Source organism: Parasteatoda tepidariorum, chromosome 4, assembly GCF_043381705.1.
Source record: "Parasteatoda tepidariorum isolate YZ-2023 chromosome 4, CAS_Ptep_4.0, whole genome shotgun sequence".
NCBI classification, from domain to species: domain Eukaryota; kingdom Metazoa; phylum Arthropoda; class Arachnida; order Araneae; family Theridiidae; genus Parasteatoda; species Parasteatoda tepidariorum.
In genome coordinates, this window is record NC_092207.1 from 34,231,437 (window position 1) to 34,237,886 (window position 6,450).

Below are 6,450 nucleotides of genomic sequence, written 5' to 3' on the forward strand. Positions count from 1 at the left end.
TAGTCGCTTTGGTGAATGTCCGAAATATTTGTTATATCCAATTTTATATTAATTTATTCGTTAATATTATTATATTTATTTGATATATTTATATTTATTCTATATTTTTATACTTACTGACGATAGATTAGAAGAAACATCAGTGTTTGGAGTATCGGGCAAATATATACTGGGCAATGCCACTTGACCTTAAAAAAACATCAGTGTAGGATATACCGGGCAAATGTATACCGGGCAGTGGCACTTAACCTTAAAAAAACATCAGTGTAGGGTATACCGGGCACATGTATACCGGGCAGTGGCACTTAACCTTAAAAAAATATCAGTGTAGGGTAAACCGGGCAAATGTATACCGGGCAGCGGCACTTAACCTTAAAAAAACATCAGTGTGGGGTATAACGGAAAAATTTATACCGGGCAGTGGCACTTAACCTTAATAAAACATCAGTCTAGGGTTAAAATATCGAATAAATGTAATTATATCCACGAATAAATTCATATAAAATCGAATGTAATATATATTTCGGACATTCACCAAGGCATATCTGTGATTTTCGACATACACCGGTGAGGGTCCGAATGTACAAGAATGTAATGAAATATTCGATCTTTCACCGACGTATTTGGTGTTTGTCGACATTCATCGGTGAAAGTCAACAACCACCGATATATATGACCGTGATATTCAGTAATATTTAAATATTCAGAATCTTTTGGTATCAATGTGGGTGGGTCTTCGACAAGGAGATGCATTATCTACATTTTAATTTAGTACTTGAATAACTCATTAAAAAATCACATCTCAGAGGCTTGATTACTAGTCAAACAACTCAAATTTGTGCATTTGCTTATGACATAGTAATACTGAGTTGAAACGGAAATGCTTAAATTGCATCGACAAAAAAACTGATAGAAGCAGCAGGCATAGCTGGTCTTTTACTTAATGAACAAAAAAAAATTGTGGAAAAAAACTAAACTTGCCATCTATTACAATGATTATTTGATAGTTGATAACTTTAAATTTGAAACCGTGGATAGGTTTCCATATCTATGCTGAATTATAAACAATTCAAGTACAATTTCAGAAGAAATTAATTGCAGAATCCTGAAAGCGAACGGATGTTATTTTTCGAATCATCATCTGCTAAAAAATTTATTGATCCCGCGAGAGAAATTAAACTAAAAATTTACGTAACAATTCTCCGTCCCGTGGTAACATATGGCTTTGAGACTTGGAAAAGAGAAAAATAATTTACTAATTTTTGGACAAAAAATGCGAATAAGTTCATGGCCAAATACAGCTAACTAATAATTATTAGAAAATAAGAACAAATTATGAACTGGGACCTCTTTTCAAGTATAGAAACATTGTAAAATTCATCAAAACACGGAGGCATTTATGGCTTGGTCATATTGAGAGATCACCTGACAAAGTGGTAAAGATCGTGCATTGGAAGCCCATGTGCGCAATAATAGACCAAAAGGCAGACCAAACAAAAAATGGACGGTGGAAGTTTTGAATGATTTAAAAACTTTAAAGATCTCCAACTGGTAGATTAAAGTCAGGAACAGAGCTGTCTAGAGAAACATTGTACAGCAGGCTAAGATCCACCCTGGGCTGCAATTCTAATAAAGAAGAGGAGTCGATAAATATGACCGTAAGGAAATAAATAAAAATATGACCGATACACTACAAAATATACCTTAGTGCGTCAACTATACACACGTACTTAATTAACTAACTGTTTACTTTAAGTGTTGCTAGAGGGCGCTGAAGCCAGTGTGGCCAAGAGAAACATCAAGAAAAACGTCGTTATGGCGTCAGAGTGGATCATTCTTAAGTGTTATAGTTCGTGCTCATCATGCCTAATACGAATGCATTTCTTTTATTAAATGAAAAATCTCACTTCACTTCTTTTCTGAATGAATTGAAATAATTTGTGGGAGAAGTAAGTGAAGCATTTAATGAAACATCGTTTGAAATTGTCTTATTTTCTGATCCGTTGAGTAACAATTTTTTTATGCGTGGTTGGCATCACTTAGACGTGTAAAAACTTGGCTAATGGCGTGGCTTTTGACTTTTGACAACAGAGAAAGTGAATTAAAGTTGATTCGTTATGCATCACGGTAATTTGAAAAGCTCCGAATGACGGTAATAAGTTTATTCTCCTCGATTAAGTGAATCTTTTATTTACTTAATTAGAAAGGGTAAAAAGAAAACGGGAAAATTATTGTTGTTGACTATCATTCTAAAAAATAGAGACGTACACTTTCTTTACATATTTATGAACTATTTCGCCAATTCTCTGATTCACTAAAAACCCATAACGATAATTCTTCGATTCAATATTATACTGAATACATAATTCCTCTATTCTTTTATTCACCGAATGGCTTTCTTTTTCTTTCTTCTTTTAATGTTATATTATGAAGTTTTTATGCAATAATGTGTTTTTGAGATTAAAAATAAACTACCATAAAAACATTCTGGAGAAAAGTTTAAAAAATACGTAAAATTATTAAAGAAAGCATTTCAAAATGTCGTATTCAAGGCGCCGAATGGGCGCCAACGCTGCGTAAAATATTAAATGAATTACGTCTTTAAATGACGTAGTTTAGAATCAAGATTATTTCTCTCCAGATTTACATACGTTTATAAATCTATATTTAAAAAAAAAATAACGCAGCGATTTTTTAATAGAGGAATTGTATTAAAAATAAAGAATAAAAGGAAGAAATTTATTTTGACATCTTTATAATTTATAAAAGGAAAATCACAAGAAATATGTATAAGTATACCGTTTTCGAATTCTAAGAGGCTTTTTTCCATTACCACAAAATTTATCTATATATTTTGAATGTATTTACCTGAAACTTTATTAATTTCTCTTTAAAACATGCTCTTCAAACTGTTTTTAACATTTTTGTTTAACCTTTCTGAAATGCCTTATTGTAAAGCCATTCGTGTGGCAAAGCAAAAAGTTTTCAAGTTTTAACCAACACAAATACAATGGCGTAAAAAATATCGCGATGTTTAACTACTTAGTAGAAATTAAATTAATATATTAGTGAGCAAAGAAAAACGGAATTTGAGAAAACATAATTTCGTTTTTTTTTTCTTTTTCAATTTATTTTTTTTTTCTTGAGGAAGCTTTGTTTTTAATTTATTAATAAATTAATTTTACATCACGTTCCCCTTGTCTCGATTTTAATGTTAATGATTTGATTCTAATGATTCAATAATGGTTTATTAATCTTAATTTTAATGATTACTGAAATACACTCTTTATGAATAATGGAATTAAAAGATTGAACTTAACCTATAAGCATTGTTTATACACTACGATTATTTAATGGTCCGCCACTGTAGAATAGTTCGCATTAATATTGATTTTTAACCTTATTATAAAGGGAAATAACAAGCAAATATAAATTCTATTGATAGGAATGATATAAATTAGGAAGAATCTTTAAAATCTTTTTATTCATTAGATATGCATTAAAAAAATCTTATACATTTGAAAACTATGAAAAACTTCTTTCCAATATCATACCTCACTCATAAGATTATAATAATTTTAAATATTTCAAACTATTTTTTCTTTCTCATATGCGTTGCAGACGATATAATATAACTATTTTTTTTACGCCCTGTATACATCGGAACGGTATTTAAGTGATTGTCAGTACATGCTTCTGAATAAAACTTTTAATTCTAGTGGTTTAAATCGTAATCATAAGCATTTTTTTTTTGTCTATTTCGCTCTTATAAAGAGAGGAAATTCAGTTGGGGATGAAACTTGTCATAGTAATAGAATACTTTCAGGGTAATCACCCCTTAACCCTTTCGTTACGGTAGTCCGCTCAGCTGAAGTGGCGCCACTGAATGGTGCACGCACCGCGAAGTAGACACATTGCATATCTGTAAGCTGATGTTATTTAAGAGCTGTGTAACAATATATTTGGAGATTTTAAAAGTATCAGAAATAAATATGCAATTCGGATTAGTTTAAAAAACGATAAGTACTTTAATTCTGTCGGATAATTTTTAAAACAAGGGTCGATATAATATATTAAGGGTCGATGTAGAAATATTTTATAAAACTAACCAATCAAAGCTGTAAATTAAGCTTTCAAATACATGTTGTGGATTCAAGGAAGATTTCTTGAGGCTGTTAAATTTTACTTCTGTACCTGTATACTTTACTTCTATATATAACACTCAGAAAAAACTTCTGGCTTGCAAAACGTATTAATCATCTTCAAAATACACTTTTAGCTTTTTCTTATTTAACAGTCGTTGAAAAGTTGACCTAATTTTTAAAATTTACGATAACAACAGTTCAACTCCGTAGCCATTTAATTTTGAACCCAATCCAGAAGAAAAAGGAACTTCTGGATTAAGTATTTGGAGAAATTTCACCTTCGTGGAGGATTTTTAGATGAAACTAACCCGCATTTTCGTTACACAACGAGGAAACCCTCCCACGGAAAACCCCACCCTGACGGCAAGGGGACTCTAACCCATGATCCGTCTACCACTAGTGATATTTTACGTCAGCACTGTGGTCGGTGCGAGCCGCTTGCAAAATTCGTATCGGTCTGTCATCTCTGGGATTCGAACCTGCATTACCTCGTCGGGTGGCGAGTGCTCTTTCCCCTAAGCCATCGCTACTTATTTTGAGTGTTAATTATCAGGTCAGGTCAGTGAAATATTAACTGGTGGTAAATTGGGCTGATCATCAAACGGTACCATTCTGACTCGGGCTAAATACGGCTCTCGTACACACAGGACATCGCGTTGATGCAGGATAAATGAAGGCTTCATTATAATTACAATCCAGATTAGTGATCATAAAATTCATTAACAAATACTTACCTATCATAAGCACTATTTATAAATATTATTATTTCAACCTTTACTTTTATATTGAATGATAAAATTTTTACTGTAATTTAAAAATCAAGAAATATTTAATAATTAATAAAACAATAAGTGAAATAAAATTAAATTTAAACTAGTTGTAAACCACAAAAAAAAAACTTTATCGCGGGGGAAAAACGATTCGACAAAACGATTTACGACACGATTCGACCCACAATTGACTTTTGGTTTGCAGCCATTAGACTACTTCACAGTTACAAAGAGAAAATTTAACTAATATATAAAGTATGCTTGAATTTTAAAATACGTTTTTATCGAAATTGGCTGGCTATTGCTCTCTACTATTTTAAGGGGTGAACATCCTTCAGATACATATTTAGTTTGTTCCGCGATGGCTCAGGGGATAGAGCATTCGCCTTCCATTAAGGCGAACCGGGTTTGAATCCCAGTCGATACGAATTCGCTTGCACCGACCACAGTGCTGACGAGAAATATCCTCAGTGGTAGACGGTCCATAGGGTTAGGGTCCCCCTGTCGTCAGGCTAACTATGGGAGGTTCTTGTGGGCTTCCTCTCCATGAAACGCAAATGCGGGTTAGTTCCATCAAAAAGTTCTCCAAGAAGGCAAATTTCTCCAATACTCGATCCAGTAGTTCCCTCGTTTTCTGGATTGCTTTCAAAATTTCAGGGCTACGTAGTTGAACATCAGAAGTCGTAAACCCGAAAAATTGGGTCGCTGTTCAACGATGGTTATAATATAAAATAAAGTATTTTCAGTTTCATCATAAAGTGCACTATCTGAAATGTTTCAGAAAAAATGGTTAATTAACCGTTTATTTAATTTTTATTCTAGTATATTCAAACAAAACAGTAAAATTACCGTAAATAAACTGGTATTCAAACTGTAAAATGTGAGAAAAAGCGTTTATTAGCTGCTTTTCCTAATACGCTAAAGCAACCAGAATTTTATCGCACCCACTAGACCCACCTAATTAAGTCACTTAGTTCCTTGCAAATGGGTACATATTAAAAGCCAAGAGGGCTGATCTGTTAATCTCATGACCGACAGAACGGCATTGCAAAACAATATTTCTTCCATTCCCTTCAACACATGAAGAGTTTCCAGTGCACTGCCCTCCCCTCCCCATTTGCGACCCTATGCTACTGGAATACCATACTCTCATTCGAGCATAGATGGCAGCAACATAAAGCTAGGTCCAGTTAAATTTCTTTTCTACGGTTTTGAAACCATGCTAGTTGTAAATGATTAAAGTAACCGTATAGTTTTGCATTCACGGTTTTTTAACCATAGTGTAAATGGTTCCAAAACCATAAAGGTAAAAAATGCTGTTTGTCGTAAACTTTACGGTTAACTGGATGGACAGACTGCTGTCGGATATTATACCATAACTTTAGAATGCAAATTCTAAGACTGTAAATTTCCCAAGTCGCTCCCTCTTCTTATTAGTCTTTTGAGTGCCGGGATAGCCTGGTTGGTAGGGCGCTGGGCCCATATCCGAGAGTTCGTGGGTTCGAACCCCTCCGGGGCGAATACTCCCCGTGTAG